This window comes from Canis aureus, chromosome 24 (assembly GCF_053574225.1).
Source record: "Canis aureus isolate CA01 chromosome 24, VMU_Caureus_v.1.0, whole genome shotgun sequence".
In the NCBI taxonomy this organism is placed as follows: Eukaryota; Metazoa; Chordata; class Mammalia; order Carnivora; family Canidae; genus Canis; species Canis aureus.
Window position 1 is genome coordinate 18,599,261 of NC_135634.1, and position 15,937 is coordinate 18,615,197.

The 15,937-nt window shown below is 37.3% G+C and overlaps 1 protein-coding gene across 1 annotated transcript in view; it reads left to right on the top strand.

The window, feature by feature from the left end:
* The window catches only part of CRYL1 (crystallin lambda 1), a 151,841-nt gene that overhangs the window by 52,191 nt on the left and 83,713 nt on the right, over nucleotides 1–15,937 (top strand). The window lies entirely within an intron of this gene.

Genomic DNA, 15,937 nt, shown 5'->3' on the forward strand with positions numbered 1-15,937 from the left:
TCTATGTATTCCACTTGTTCTTTTTTTTTTTAATTTTTATTTATTTATGATAGTCACACACAGAGAGAGAGAGAGAGAGAGAGAGAGAGAGAGGCAGAGACATAGGCAGAGGGAGAAGCAGGCTCCATGCACCGGGAGCCCGATGTGGGATTCGATCCCAGGTCTCCAGGATCGCGCCCTGGGCCAAAGGCAGGCGCCAAACCACTGTGCCACCCAGGGATCCCCTCCACTTGTTCTTTATTCTTCTCCCAACCCTTTGCTTAGCTGCCTTTTAGATTGAATATTTTTTATTATTCCAGTTTATTTCCATCATTGGCCCATTATTTACAACTCTCAAAAATACATTTCGGTGATTATCATAGGATTGATGATATTTTAAAATTAGCCATAGTTTACTTTCATGGATTGTGTAAGGACCTTTCAACAGTATACTCCAATTCCTTCCATCTTTTGTGCTAGTGTCATAGATTCTTCTTTGCACATGCCAAGACACCAACTATAGTGCCACTGCTTTTTCTTTATACATACAACTAACATTTAGAGCAATTAAATTAAAACTTGTATTTATCTGCATTTTCACTATTGCAGCATAATTCCTTTTTTTGTGTCTATAAATGCAGATTTCTCCTGGAATCATGTACCCTTTGTTCGAAAGATTTCCTTTAAGGTTCCAAGTCTGCTGGTAAATAATTCTCTCAGCTTTTATCAGAGAAAGCCTTTATTTTTTCTCAATTTTTAAAATGATTTTTTTCTTTTTTTTTAAAGATTTTATTTATTAATTCATGAGAGACACACAGAGAGAGAGAGAGAGAGAGAGAGAGAAAGAGAGAGGCAGAGACACATGCAGAGACACAGGCAGAGGGAGAAGCAGGCTCCATGCAGAGAGCCCAACATGGGACTCAATCCTGGGTCTCCAGTATCATGCCCTGGGCTGAAGGTGGCGCTGAACCACTGAGCCACCTGGGCTGCCCTAAAATGATTTTTTTCTTGATAGTATTTTGTGTTGATGCTTTTTTCTTTAGTTCTTTAAATATGTCACTCCATAGTGTTCTGGCTTGCAAAGTTCCTGACCAGAAGTCTGTTTTACTCTTATCTTTATTTCTCTGTATGTAATGTGTCTTTTTTCTCTGCCTCATATCAATATTTTTCACATATTTGGTTTTTAGCAGTTTGAATATGACGTGTCTAGGACTGTGTGTGTGTGTGTGTGTGTGTGTGTGTGTGTGTGTGTTATCTCTCCTACTTGGTGTTCTGAGCTTCTTGGATATGTGATTTTATGTTCATTTTAGGAATATCTTGGTCATTTTTCTCTTCAATTTTTTTTGTGCATCATTCTTCTTTTGGGGTTCCAATTATGTGTATATTAGAGTATTTCATATTGTTCTACAACTTTTAGATGCTCTGTTCTGTCCCCACCCCCCCCAGCTTATTTTCTCTTTGTGTTTTAGTTTGGGTAATTTTTACTGAACTATATTTCATTTCATTGAATAGAGTCTTCTAATGAGACTGTCTGTATTAGTTATATATTGTACAAATTACTCGAAAACTGAGTAGCTTAAAACAACCATAAATCTATATTATCTTGGGAGTGCTTTGGCTGAGTGATTCTTGCTTGGAGTTTCTCCTGATATTTCAGTTAAGACCTTGGCCAGGGTTGGTATCATCTAAGACTTGGGAAGGCTGGAGGGTTCATTTGCAAGATGGATCATTCCATCCTGAATGGCTGCCAAATTAATTGATAGGAAACTGTGGTTCCTCCCCCTGAAGACTTCTCTATAGGTATGCTTGAATGTCCTTGGGTTGTGGCATTTGGCTTCCCCAGACGAGTGATCTCTGAGATTACATGGTAAAAGCTGCAATAACTTTTATGACCTAAATCTCAAAAGCCACATATGGTCATTTTTACAGCGTCCTATAGGTACACAGGTCAGGCCTGTTCATTACGGGTGGGAACTGTAGAAGGGCATCCATACCAGGAAACAGGGATCACTGGGGGCTATCTTAGAGTCTGGCTCCCACACTGTCAGAGCCAGTTTTACTTTTGTCATTGTCATTTTTATTTCTTGCATTTCTGTTAGTTTCTTTTTTATACTTTCCAGGTCTCTCCTACAAGTCCTCATTTGTTCACTTTGTCAATAGAGCATTTAACATACTGAATCATAGTTACTTTAAGTTTCCTGTCTGATAGTTCTAACATATGGGTTATCTTTGAGTATAATTCTGTTAATTGCTTTGTCTCTTGATGAAAGGTAGTTTTTCTTGACTTTTTGTGTTTCTCCTAATTTTTCACTGAATGTTGTCAATGTGTATAGAATATGAGAAATTGAGGGGTACCTGGGTGGCTTAGTCAGTTAAACATCTGACTCTGATGTCTGCTCAGGTCATGATCTCCGGGTCATGAGATTGAGCCCTGCATCAGGCTCCATGCTCTGCGGGGAGCCTGCTTGAGATTCTTTGTCTCCTTCTGTCTCTGCCCTTCCCCTCACTCACACTGTCTGTCTCTCAAAATAAATAAATAAATCTTAAAAAAGAAAGCGAATGAGAAATTGAGATAAAGCAGTATTTATGCCTGGAAATGGACATGCCTTTTTTCTGCTAAATTGTTGGTATGGGGAGTTGAGTCAATCTAGTGGAGAATTTAGTTGCAGTTGTATTTTAGTATTTACACCGTTACCTTCAGTGCAGCAGCTTCACATTCTTCTAAGCATTATCTTGCTCTTTGGGGAGGTTGGGTTGCCAGAGAGTGTTTTGCAGTAGTTTGCTCTACTCTCAGCTTTTAGTCTTCCTTCTGCCCCTGCTCCATAGAGAGGATTTCTCATCATCCTCTTGCCCCTCCCACAGAGGTAGGCTACTGTCATGTGTTAGTTCAACTTCAGTCTTAGGCAGGCTTTGTACCTTGACCTCTGTGGTAAAGCTTTCTCAGTGATCCCACCACTCCTCCCTATGGCAGCCAAATTCTATCTTGTATGTTTGGCAAGTGTTACACAGGAGAGTTTTCTGCTCCTCCCTCAGCAGAATTTCTCAACCACAGTGCTATTGACGTTTTGGGCTGGATAATTCTTTGTTGTGGGGGCTGTCCTGTATATTGTAGGATATTTAGCAGCATTTCTGGCCTTTACCCACAGGTAAAGTAGCATCCTCCCTCCAATTCTGATAACCAGAGATGTCTCTTGACATTATTAAGCCCTGGATGTGGACCACTGTTCTAATGGCATGGGTATAGGATCCTTGACCTAGGGTACTTATTTATTCCTCCTTCGGGGTAGAGAGTTTTTTCTTTCTATCAATTGCCTCCCCCGCCCCCCCCAATTTCAATGGGTCTTTAGAATATACTACCTTTCACTTAGTGGCTTAAGACTTTTGTTCTATTAGGGAATCAGGGCTTGTGGGCTTTGTAGCTTTTCCTGCAGCTTCTCCTTTCCACAACTGCACCAATGAGGAAGGTTATCTCTGCTCTTCTGCCTATTCCCAGTCTTTCTTGGGAGCACCTGGCGTAGGATCACAGAGAAGAGCCTGTGAGTAGGAATGAACTCTGCTTTGTGTCTCTGTCTCCTAGTGATTTTTATACCTTAATGCTAGCTCACACTTGGCTTTCAGCAATTTGTTAAACATTTGAGCTGACTTCTTACCTGCTTATATAGTGCCTGCTGAGACTTCCTCCCATGCTCTGCCACAGGTAACTTAACCTCTGGTCTCTTCTGCGAAGGGTTTTTCCTTGGATTTCAGGGTATTTGATCAACAGGTAGTCTCAGCTAGGTTCAAGAAAAGTTATGATTCGGTAATTTACCTGGCTTTTTCTTTTTTTTAGGATGGAAGCAACATTTTTCTCTTTTACATCCTAGGCAGAAGTAGAATCCCATAGCTTCTTTATTATCCTTTTTTGTACACTGAAACATAATGTTTGTATTTAAAATAGGAAAAGCCTTTACTCAAACATTTTATTGTTCTCCTAAAAATTTCAAAAGTAATTTGTGCTTGTTGGAAAACAATTAGAATCATAAAGATGCATATAAGTAGAAAGTAAAATTTCTTTTTCCTTCATCTTGTAATTCCTAGGGATGAACATTGTGAGTTTGGAGTTTTTTATCCTCCAAGAATACTTGTAATCCTATATTATAGACTTAATTTTAATAATAGGAAACCATTATAATATAGTGTTTTACAACTTGATTTTTGTACTTAACAATATATCATGACCATTTTATTCCCATGTCCTTACATGCTGAGCTACCTAACAATGTATTTTCTGTAGCTTGGGAAGTCATTTGTGAATACACCATTCAATTAGTAGCTAAATCATATGTTTTCACGGTTGAATGCTATGCATAGGAAATAAAAACAACCCAACACATTGAAATTATAGTTTGAAGACTCAGAAAAAAAGGTAGGGAGAAGTATAAATATATATATGTATATATACTCAGTATTTTGCTGGCCTCCGAAAATTTCTGTGCTTAGTAGCTTTATTAAGCTTACTATAATGCAAGGGTCAGCAAATTCTTTATATAAAAGGCCAAGTAATGAATATTTTAGGCTTTGAGGGCTGGGTACAGTCTCTGTTGCATATTTTATGGTTCTTCAAAAATGTAAAACCCATCTTAGCTTATGTGTCATGCAAAAATATGTCATGGACTGAATTTGACCCAGGGGTCATAATTTGCTGACCCCTGCTCCAATATGTTGGAAATGCTTTCTCCACCATTCTTTCCACTCTGTCATGACCCTCCACTCCCTCCCTAATCCACCAATTTTATTATAGCTTGGTTACTGAAAAGTCTGAGCTCTGAAATTCAGATCTGAGCTCTACCACTAAATAGTGACCTTTGGCAAAGAACTAACTTCTCTGTCCTTCAGTTTTACCCCCTGCAAAATGTAGATGATAATTCCTACTGCATTGTGACTTGTGAGAATTATTCTGTTATTCACTAGATAAGACCTTGAGAACCTATAATATGTCTGGCACTATTTAGGGCACTATTCAAATACCTGGCCTCATGAAGTCTAGTGGGGGATTCTGTGTTGATCAGGATACTTTAGGTTGCAAGTGACAGAAAATTCAGTTCAAAATGGATTAGGAAAAAAGTAGGTTTTCTTGTTTGTTTGCTGTTGTTTGTTTTTTGGCTTATGTAACTAAAAATTACAGATTTAGGTCTGCCTTCAGCTGTACCTGGATTCTAGTACTGGTTTACTTGGAATCTCTTTCCATTTTGTAGCTCTGCTTTTCTTTCAGGCAGGTTCTCACCATGAGGTGGCCAAATGCCATTGGCAACTCCAAATCTTTATTTTCTTGGCTCATTAAGCCCATTAGGGAGAGCTTTTCCTTCTAACATCCACATAAGAGTCCTGAGATTGACTGTGTACTCTAATTTGTCTTGTGCTCCCATCCCTGTAGCCCAGGGGATGGAAAACTTTGGTTGGCCAGGATAAGTCTGATGCCCATCTCTGGAAACAGGGTGTGCCCCACCTAAACTACAGAGACTAAATTAGAAGATGGAGAAACTGTATAATGGATAGGCAAAAATATGTTCACTATAGATCTTAAATCACTATACAACTGTATAATTATTAACTCTATAATCACAACAAAAGTAAAGTGCTATGATGGTGTTCAGTGGGATGGCCTGATCCTCTGGGTAATAGTCAGGGAAAGAGACTTTGGCCTGAGCTGAGAAGGAAGTGAAACTGTTAACTAGGCAAAAGGACTATGGTGGGTGGGTAGGATAAGGAGAAAAACATGTGCACAGGACCTCTGCTGGATGACTGCATGAGAAGTCTTATATGCTTAGAGTGGAAAGAGGGAGAAGGAAGTAAGAGAACTGGAAGAACATCAGGACCTGACTTACAGGGCCTGAGAGGTGTGTTTAGGGGTTTGATCTTGATGAAAGCCATATTAAATGAGATTGAAAGAGATAATGAATTGCAAGTGTTTAGAACAGAGTTGAACCTAATAATCTGGCCTGTTAATCTTATTAACTAAATATCTACTAAAACACTACTGGCATAGATACTCCCCCTTCTTTTCTAAACATGTACTTACATTTATTCATTTATAAATATTTTTAAAAATTGAGATAAAATTCACCTAACATAAAACTAACCATTTAAAATGTACAATTCAGGGGGATCCCTGGGTCGCTCAGTGGTTTAGCACCTGCCTTTGGCCCATGGCATGATCTTGGAGTCCTGGCATCAAGTCCCACATCGGGCTCCATGCATGGAGCTTGCTTCTCCCTCTGCCTGTGTCTCTGCCTCTCTCTCTCTCTCTGTGTCTCTCATGAATAAATAAATAAAATCTTAAAAAAAAAAATAAAATGTACAATTCAATGGCATTTAGCACATTCATCAAGTTGTGTAACAATCACTTCTATCTAGTTCCAAAGCATTTCATTACTCCTAAAGGAGACCCCATATTCCTCAGCTGTCACTCCTCATTCTCTCCTTTTTCCCAAACCCTGGCCACCACAAATCTGCTTTCTGATTCTGTGGATTTACTAACTGTAAATATTTTGTATAAACATAATTAAGTAATATGTGATGGTTGTGTCTGGCTTCTTACTTTTTGACAATGTTTTTTGATGTTCATCCAAGTTGTAGCGTGATTTAGTATTTCTTTTTTTTTATGGCTGTAAAATATTCCATTTGTGTATATACTACATTTTGTTTATCCATGTATTGGTTGATGGACACAATAGCCTTTTGGCTATTGTGAATAGTGCTACTATGAACATTCATGTAGTATTTGTTTGAATCCTACTGTATTCAGTTCTTTGGATATACTTGGGAGTGGAATTGCTGGCTCATATGACAGTTCTGTTTAACTTTTTAAAGAACTGACAACAGTTTTTCACAGCAGCTGCACCATTTTACATTCCCATCAGCAATGTATGAGGATTTCAATTTCTCCACATCTTTGCCAACGCTTGTTATTTTCAATTTAAAAAAAGATTATAGCCATCCTGGTGGGTAGGAAGTGGTAGCTCTTTGTAGTTTTGATTTGCATTTCCCTAATGATTGGTGATATTGAACATTTTCTCATGTGCTTGTTGGCCATTTGTATGTCTTTGGAGAAGTGTCTCTTCAGAATCTTTGCTCATTAAAAACTTTAGCTGTTTATCTTTCTTGTTATAGAGTTGTAAGAGTTTCTTATGTATTTTGGATATTAGATGCTCTTCATACGTATATGACTTTATTCTCTCTTATTTTGTAGGTTGTCTTTTCATTTTCTTGACAGCTTTTTGTTGCATAAAGTTTTTCATTTTGAAGAAGTGCAATTTGTATATTTTTTCTTTTGCTGATTGTACCTTGAGTGCTCTAAGAATCCACAGCCAAATCCAAGGTTATGAAGATTTTCTCCTGTGTTTTCTTCTAAGTGTTTTTATTTTTAGCTCTTATGTTTAGAACTTTGATGCATTTTGAGTTAACTTTTATATAATCTGTGAGGTAAGGGTTTAACTTGGATTTTTTACAATTGGATATCCAGTTTTCCCAGCATTGTTAAGGAGACTATTTTTTCTGCATTGAAGGTCTTGTTGAAAATCAATTGATCATAGATGCATGAATGATATCCTCTTTTAAAATAAACTAACTGTAAGGAAATAAACCTGTAAAGTTAATTGGTATATAATTATATTGATTTATTTCATAGGTCTGTAAACTTTAAGGATAAGAATATTATTAGGGTTGAATATGTTGTGGTAAGTCAGAAAATAGTAAGGACGAAGCAGTGAGCAAAGCACTTTAAACTCCTCTGTATCCTTGGTTTGCTCATTTGTATAATGGAGGGTTTGGACTTAGATGAGCCCAGGACCTGTCCCAGCTTTCTAATGTGCTTTTCTTTAATAAATATTTACTGCCTGAGTTCTGGGTTAGGTGTTGCGCAAGGGGCTGAGGACACAGCTGTGAGTGAGACAGGTGAGGACTTTTGGCCACTTGGAAGAACAATACATGGTCTTTAGGCTTTGTCTCTACAAAATAAAATATTATATCCCTAAACAAAGCTTGTCAGATAAACAGATGAAAGAATAATGATTAGGGCTGCAGTCTGAAAACTTTGAACATGGAGTCGAGAAATCAGAGTGCTATCAACTACTGTGATTGAGTGCATGTGGTAGGATGAGGAGGGGCTGCAGGCTAATAGTAGAAAGCCTGTATCCTATTGGACATGCCAGAAAAGCATGCCTAATGTTCTGATACTCATTTTTCTGTTGGCCTAGTAATTATCCTACTATACTTTGATCATACTCAGAACTAATCACGCAAGTTTCAGTTTTATAAAACACTTTAGGATGGATCTGTGGTGTCTTTCAGCTTTAAGGATTTCTTTACTATGTGCTAAATCATATCACTTATAGCCCAATGAATATCAACTAGAGAATATTCAGAAATATGAGGAGAATGTCATTTCTTGTCCTAATGACAGGTGGTGGTAAACTACTGTCATTTAGTGTGGGAAGGGATAAGGATGGTTAATGTCTTACACAACAAAGAAATGTCCTGTACACAATACTAGCAGTGCCTCTGTTGAGAAGCATCCTGTAGCAAAGGATATGTAACCACCCATAGGTGGTTTGTGTTACATTATCATCTTTGATATCTGCTATATGGGGGAAGCAGGTAAATTGTTTTCTCATTGACATATGATACTATTTCACAGCCATTTTTTAGGAATCATTGGTTTGGAAGGACAGGAATATTTATATTTTGACTGCAGAATTCCTGATTTAAGCCCATATCAAGTTAAAGGAGTGATTCTACTTGGAAAGAAATGGTATCAGCAAACTAAACGTAAAACTTAAGTGTTTCCTCTCTTTTAAAATCTGATGATAAAAAGCCAAATATGGAATTCTTCATGTAAATGGTTGAATTTTCATTATAAAACTGTGTACTTTGGTCTGGCAAATATTTTGGGGAGGGATTAATTTCCTTTTACTAATGAAATATATATAAAACTTTTATAATTATTTGACTTTTGAAAAAGGCTACTATATCCTGTGGGGATTGGTGACTATGCCTATAGGGTAATTTTGCTTTTTTATTTTTAGACAAATAAATCCATAACAGGGAAGAAGAGAATTATTACTAAATAATGTAATTTAGTTAGAACATCACAACAAAGCACAAAATACCTTTCCCAACCTAACCTCCTGAGTTCTTTATGCTGAATTTTCATTCTATGAGATCATTTTGGTCACTAGGTAAAAGCTAAATTTCCAGCTACTGTCCTTTATGTGTTATTTTTAATAAGAGAGAAATATATCACTTCTTTGACCCTCCTAAATTTCATTTCTTCCAGGTATAGAACTGAGTAGTTAACCAAATGTCTGGGGAACAAACACCTTAGTGAAACCAGTGTTTGCAGGATGTGTCCAAAGAGCAAAGAGTGCATTGGTCTGGTCAGAAGGCTGCTTTAAGGAAATCAGAGAAGGTGATGGGAGGTCAAATTGTGTGCAGAGGGCTAGGGAGTTGGGACATCAACTTTTATAGGTAATGAATGTAGGTTTCCAAGTATAACAAAAGGAGAAGGTTCATTTATCATTGTACATCATAGCTCTGGAAGTGAAGTAGGATCACAGCACGTCAGGCTTGAGTTGTGGTTGTGGCAGTAGGGACGTAAGGGAGGGTGGCAGTGGAAAGAACCATTCCTTGGCCATTCTTGGTTCTTGGAGCAGTAGTGTCTCAGAACCTTGCCAGGTGCCTGCCAGGGGCGGAGTGCTGGTTCCTAAGAAGTATGTAATTCCCATGGTTTAGGTACAAGCCTGCATCACACTGCCATGGGTCAATTGGAAATCTGCTCCTTCAATGTTTTTACTTGCCAGGTCTGAAAAATATTCTGTCTTTCTAGTCTTACTTCATACTGCAACTTTTAACTTTTCTCATGGTTCACTCATATTCAGGTAATGTGCCTGCAGATCTGGGCCTGATGTCTTACTTTTTGTTTTAGTGTATCTGTGTTTATCTTTACTTATTTGCTTGTTTTTTTTTCCTTTTTGTGGTATGAATAGCTTTGAAGATATAATATGAGCAAAGAATGGGAAATATTATCACATATATTTGAGAGTCAAGCAAGGTTTACACATAATCTGTAATTATGTCTTTAGCTTCATCTGTAACTAAATAGGATTTGATAAAGTAATTCATTAAAATACAAGAAGACTGAAATAAAGAGATCTTCATTGCATTCAATCTGGTTGTGGCAAGGACTACCAAGTGAGCAGCCGTATGCTTTGATCCCCCATGGTATCCAAGAAAGTTCAGGTATTGGCACAGCCCACGGGTCCTGTGGTGATGAGTGAAGCAGTGGCCTCAACTGTGCCCCAGACACTGTGGGCTCCGTAAAATCACTAGGAAGATATTTCACAGTGATTTGTTATCTTGTGCCTTTAATTTCTGGACTTGAGTATGAAGTTAAGTGTGCTGGAGCAGAATGTTAAAAGTCTGTGGACTTTGATCTTAGCCACAAAATGTGGCCCTAGGTAAGTGTCAGTCTGAATTTCCACTTTACCTTTTGATTTGGGGATTTTTTCCCTTCACACCAAACTGCAAATGGTATAGAGTGATTTTTTTTTTCCGAGTTAATAGTAATCTTCTTTTTTGATGTCTTTAAGTCCGGAAGGCTGAGTTGAGCTGTGTTATGATTTTGAGTTAGGTCTAAGGTGTTATTGCTGGTGTGGACCTGATTTGTAAGGAGTGGGGTGAGGTGACATGTTTTCTCAGAGCCGTGTGGGAAGATGCAGTTGTTGTTGGTAGATAGCTGTGGCCTTTGACTTACTAATGAGCCAGATAATGGAAAAGTGTGTGGCCTACCATGACCCACTACTATATCCAGGGGCTGCCCTGGCATACCTGTCTCATATCTGAATAGAATATCATAAGAGAGAAGAAGGCTGTGCTTGGACAGGAGGTAGTAGGGATACAGCTGCAAGTGGGATCGTGTACTTCAAGCTCTACAATGATGTGATGAAGAAGGGCTGATAAACTGCTGTTGAAAGCTATGCTCTGTCCTCAAGGCTGGACAAGTCATTTTTCCTTCCAGAGTGCTTTTAGCACATAAGCCATCCCTGTAAAAAGTGTAGAAAGGGGAAACCCTGCCTAATTTAATTATCCTATTACCTATTTGTTGTGTTTACCTCCAGTTTTCTTTCATGTGTAACTTTTTATAGGGTAAATATAGCATATATGTGTGTGTATACACACATATTTCATATTTTGCTTATCTTAACATCTAACACTTTTCTGTTTAGTAGAGTCTACAGTTTTTCTAGCGGCTGTGTAAAAATCTTTTGAGTGGATACGTTAACTAAATCAAGTACCATTTACCCATTACATAAAATCATTACTGATAGGGGAAGACTTAACTCTTCTTACTATGCTGTTTTGTTGTTTTCTGTGTATCTTGTAGTTATTTTGTCCCTTTTCTCTCTCTTGCTGTCTTCTTTTTTATTTCTTTGTTTTTGCTTTGATTCCTTTCTCATTTTCTTCCATTTATCTTCTATGTAGGTATTTTCTTTGTGGTTATTATGAGGATTACATAAAATATAACAACTTATTTTAAACTGTAACAACTTACTTCAATGTATACAAAAACTGTTCCTTTACATATCTCACCACTTTATGTTATCAGTGTCACAAATTATATATTTTTGTTTTTTGTTTGCATTAACAGTTTTGCAGTTATCGTTATTTTTTATGTGAATTTCATCTTTTAAATTCTGTACCAAAATTAAAAATGATGTATGCACCCTCATTACATTCTGTATTGTCTATATATTTACCTTTACAAGAAAGCTTTATTATTTTCTTATGCATTCTTGCTTATGCATTCTAGCATTTCAACTTGAAGGATTACCTTTAGCAATTTGTAGTGATGAAATCCCTCAGCTTTTGTTTATCTGGGAAGGTCTTTACTTCTCCTTCATTTTGAAGGACAATTTTGCCAGATACAGTATTTTTAGTTGTCAGCTTTTTCTTTCAGCACTTTGAACATATTGCCGCACTACATTGTAGCCTACGATAGTTTTGCTAAGAAATCTGTTGATAATTTTATGGGAGCTCCCTTGTATGTGATAAGTACTTTTCTCTTGCTGCTTTCAAGATTCTTTCTTTATCTTTGACTAGACAGTTTGATTATGTCTTAGTATAGGCCTCTTTGGGCTTATCCTTTTTGGAGTCTTTTGAGCTTTTTGAATTTAGATGTACATTTCTTCCCTCAGAATTGGGAAGTTTCTAGTCATTATTTCCTCATATAAGCTCTCTATCCCATTCTTGCTCTTTTCTTCTTCTGAGACTCTTATAATGTGCATATTGATTTACTTAATGGTATCCCATAATTCCTTTAGCTTTCTTCACTTTTCTTTGTTCATTTTATTCCTCTAACTTAATAATTTCAAATGATTTGTCTTCAAGTTTGCTGATTCTTTCTTCTGATTGGTCAAGTCTGCTGCTGATCCATTCTAGTGGATTTTTTTTTAAATTCAGTTATTATATTCTTCAGCTCCAGAATTTGTTTCTCTCTTTGTTGGCATTTTTATTCTGTTCATGCATTGTTTTCCTGATTTTATTTAGTTGTCTATGTTCTCTTATAGGACACTGAGCTTCTTAAGATGGTTATTTTGAATTATTTGTAGGGTAATTCATAGATCTTTGTTTCTTTAGTGTTGGTTTCTGGCAATTTATTTTGTTCCTTTAATTTGTTCATATTTACCTGTTTCTTTATGTGCCTTGTTATTTTTTACTGTGATTTGTGCATTTGAAAAAACAGCCACCTCTCCCAGTCTTTATGGACTGGGAAAGACTTTCACTAATCAACCTGGCTAGAGATTCTGAGAGTCTTTCAGCCCTTTTCTGAGGATGTGCCTTCTCTTGGCATATCATTTCCCAATTAGAGAGGGTTATCCTTTTTTTTTTTTTTTAATTATCAAATTTTCAGGATCTTGGCATTTTTTGCTCCCTCTGGAATCTGTGTGCAGTACTGTAGATTTTCTGGCACCGCAGTATACCCTTGAACTCCTTCTATTCTCAGTAGCCCCCAGGCATCCAAAGTATGCCAGTTCCCCATGTTTCTCTGAGTCTGATAAGACAGATACCAGTCCCTCAGGCAGCTCTCCTCCACCTGGAATTTCAGATACATATTACATTTTTCTCTTTCCTTCCCAAGCCAGAAGATTTTTCTCCTGATTATACTGAGCTGGGTTAGCTTAGGGGAAGGGCTATTTCAGATGAAATGCAGTGTTTTTTCTTATCTATTTCAATGCACTTGTTTTTGGCTTTGTGCTTGCTTGGGATACTGCAACTTTCTAACTGGTTTCTGGAGTTGCCATAAAGGGTTTTTGGACATATTCTGTTACCAAGTTTTTGTCTCTGTGGGAAAATGAGGTATGGGATTTTCTATTCTGTCATCTTGGTGATGTCACTCTGTAAGAGTTTTTATAACAAAAGAACCAGATCTTGAGAGCAGAGAGCATCCCATTCCACAGTATATTTGTCCACATTCATCTCTCTCTTTTTTCCCCTAGGAGAGGCTCCTACAACAGTGGAATTCAATCAATCTAAATTAAATATCATTTAGAAAACATTGATCTCATTGTCATTTCCAGTACTTTGCTTTTATAAGTGAAACTTGGTCATTCATTCTTGTATATAATTTTCCCAAATTTTGAGTTACCTTTATAAGGGCACACTTATTAAAAACGGAATTCCTAGGTATAAGCCGATTTCTGGCTCTTAACATTTGGCTGAGTGGCAGTATAAATGCCCTTTACCTATTTAAGAAAGTACCCAATTAAGACTGTTTGATTTTAAGCTTGCCAATATTAGGTATGTTAACCTTTAAAATCCTTATTAAATTGATAAAGCAGATACTTCATTATCCAAATTTGTAATGATAAACATGTCATCATTCTAACATTTGGCATTCTTAATTTAGTTTCTAAAATTAATGTAAAACTGAGTAAGCAATCCTTTTTTTCTCTAAACTTAAACAAATAGAAGCTTAAATCTCTGTTTTAAAGGACACTGCAAAGCTCTTTTAGAAACATGGGGATGACACTTTAATAAAAACTGAAGAGTTGATGTAATATTGAGTATATATTATTTAGATATAGATATAAACCTAGATATCTATCAAAACCTACCTTTTTATTTTATTTTATTTATTTATTTATTTTTAAAGATTTTCTTTATTTATTCATGAGAAACACACAGAGAGAGGCAGAGACAGAGGCAGAGGGAGAAGCAGACTCCATGCAGGGAGCCCAATGTGGGACTCGATCCTGGGACCCCAGGATCACACCTTGGGCTGAAGGTAGGCGCTAAACTGCTGAGCCACCCAGACATCCCAGAAACCTACCTTTTTATGGACAGAAACTTAATTGTCCCTTATACCTTAGAACTTGTAGGTTGTTAAATTAATGCCCAAAGTAAAAATAAGCAAGTATCTAATATAAACATTTTTGTTTTGTGAAATCTGTTGAATGACTAAGAAAATAATTTTTTGATCTTATCACTCGAGAACATGATAAGTCCATTTGAAAGTAGCCATGGTATGCATATTTAATGCTTGGAAAATAGTAAATACTTCTGCAGTTGTAATATTAGCCTCTGTTTTTTTTTTTTTTTTTTCATTTTGCTAAAGAAAGTGGTCATTATTGATGGGTGGTCATTATTTCCCAAAACATTAGATACCACATACTATACAGAACACATGGAATCCTGTCTTTTTAAGAGGTATGTTATAAGGCATATGAGGGAACCTGGGAATTTAATATTAATAAAAAAATAAGGAACACCTGGGGCAAAATTTCATGCTAGTAGAAATCCAAGGGAACCCAGCATTCAGGAGAGAGTGCTGTGTAAGCATCCCAGGATTATTTGTTTGTTTTGCCTCCCCCTCTTGGGCTTCTTACTGCTTGCCTAGTGGCATAGGCACTCTGGGATTCATATCTGCTTACTCTGAACTGCCTTGGTTGTGTTTATTTTCATTTGAAAGTCAATATTCAAAGACTTGTTGCCTAGTATATCTGTTTGAACAACTGGGGGAAAAAAATCAAAAGGTTTCTTTCAAGTTGGTGACTTTCACCTTTTAGGAGTTAAGTTGTGCTGTGCCAATCCCTATTGCCCAGGGGAAATCTTCCTATCATTCAGAAGCCCTGGTCATTAGCAAGCATTGAATTGCACATTTGTGTGAGGGAATGCATCTCAGATACTTGAGTAGCTGTTACTATTGTTTTGGCTGAGGGGGCAGCTACTGCCTGTTCCCTCTGACTAATAATAAATGTTATGACTGAGGGTGGGAGAGGAAGAAAGACTGGCATGCCTTCTGCTTGCCCACTCTAGCATTTGCAGTGAGCATGGTACAGGTGACTCAGGATGAGGCAATGTGGCCTTCCTGGAGAATACCTTATAACCTTTTCATGCTGAGAAAATATACACAAGCCTTCTCTGAATAAAGACTCTTTTCCTGATATTTATTAGTATGGTACACGGACTAGTCTTGGGGACTTTTTATATTTTCTTGCTTTGCTTACAAGTTCAAATGAACTACTACTTACCTTGCCATGTAAGTTGGTAGATGGTAGGTGGAACTCTTCTTCCTCTAAGGATCCTGGGTGTCTCTCCAGGACTCTGAGCATTGCCAGAGCAAGACCTATTTTTTTTTTATAAATTTATTTTTTATTGGTGTTCAATTTGCCAACATATAGAATAACACCCAGTGCTCATCCCATGAAGTGCCCTCCTCAGTGCCCGTCACCCAGTCACCCCCACCCCCTGCCCACCTCCCCTTCCACCACCGCTAGTTCATTTCCCAGAGTTATGAGTCGCTCATTTTCTGTCTCCCTTTCTGATAATTCCCATTCATTTTTCTCCTTTCCCCTTTATTCCCTTTCACTATTTTTTATATTCCCCAAATGAATGAGACCATATAATGTTTGTCCTTCTCTGA